Here is a 1,210-nt window from a genome sequence, read left to right as displayed (position 1 = left end):
CCAAGTTGCCTCTATAAAAATATCGGTGCTGAAAATGGATAACAGAAACGCTATTTCCCCAAATTTCCTCACGGACTCCTACAACCGCGACCTGATTGCCTGCCTCCGCCATATTCTTCCCCTTTCTACCCTAACAAGAGATAGTGAACACTCTCAGGTAATTCCAAAGTACGCAGAACGAAAATCGTAAGTTTTACCCGTTGTATAACTTGGTATTGCATCCTAAGGTAAAAATATCGCCACATCCCGAAGACAGCGAAATTGGATACAGTAAACCATCTTTGAAACGTGTAATTGGTATCCGTTTATTTTTTCAACAGTCTCTTGCTAAAAATCTAGTTCCTGTGTTTGCAAAGATATTTAAAGTATAAACTCTCATTTGTATTAAAAATTTCGAATATTTAAATGGTCACATGTCACATTTTAGTTGGCTTTGAAAAACTTAATGTTTTACCTATTTCTCTTCTAACCATACTTACCTGGCGTCGCTGCGGCCTTGATCCGTAAGGAGGCGGGCTTGGACGAGGTTGCACCATTGCACACAGGTGCGACTGACTTCAACCACTTTTGCAAATTGTAATAGATGGGACGTATAAATTCTGGTAGTGGGGTCCTGCGTACGCGCTCGACCCCATCCTTCGATGATCGAAAGATAAACATAAACTAATCTACCTCTTGTAACACATTTGTGATAAAGTGGTAATTGATACTATGGTCTAAGAACCTTCTAAAGATTACAATAAGCTGGGGGTAATATGCATCATCATGTCAATCACGTGTAAAAAAGGAAGCATACAGGTAATATGTTGTGTCCTTCTTTTGCGCAGGGTGTCGTGACGTTTTCGACTAAGTGAAAATAAAGATAACATTAATTCGTACTGCAATTGGAATTCAATGACTTGCACGTAGTCAATAGCGCTTACCCACTTTCTGCCGGAGAAATCGCTTCGGTACGATAACGTTAATGGGACTATTAAAGCGGTCGGCATTTAACATTAATAAACATCTGATTACCGTTATTATTTGATCAATAGATGGCCTTAGTGCTCTCGGGTTTTAAAGAAAATTTTCAATAAACAAAATTACAGACCTTGCCCTCCAGCTTGCGCGGTAAAATCATCGTGTTAATTTATATAGAGATTAAAGCCGTTTTCTGTTTAATCGTTAGTCCTAAGCAGGGTTTTAAAGAGATGGTTCGATCACTTAGATT

General features: G+C 38.9%; 1 non-coding gene across 1 annotated transcript; it reads left to right on the top strand.

Moving 5' to 3' along the window:
• The first annotated feature begins 471 nt into the window (after positions 1-471).
• On the top strand, positions 472-634 carry LOC149951675 (U1 spliceosomal RNA). The gene has a single exon (XR_016480121.1). It is a non-coding gene; the product is annotated as a U1 spliceosomal RNA (small nuclear RNA).
• The last annotated feature ends 576 nt before the right edge of the window (positions 635-1,210 follow it).

Source organism: Leiobunum rupestre, chromosome 3 (assembly GCF_980474605.1).
Source record: "Leiobunum rupestre chromosome 3, qqLeiRupe1.1.hap1, whole genome shotgun sequence".
NCBI lineage: Eukaryota > Metazoa > Arthropoda > Arachnida > Opiliones > Sclerosomatidae > Leiobunum > Leiobunum rupestre.
The sequence above is the reverse complement of the archived record's forward strand: the minus strand, read 5'-3'. Positions and strand labels throughout refer to the sequence as shown.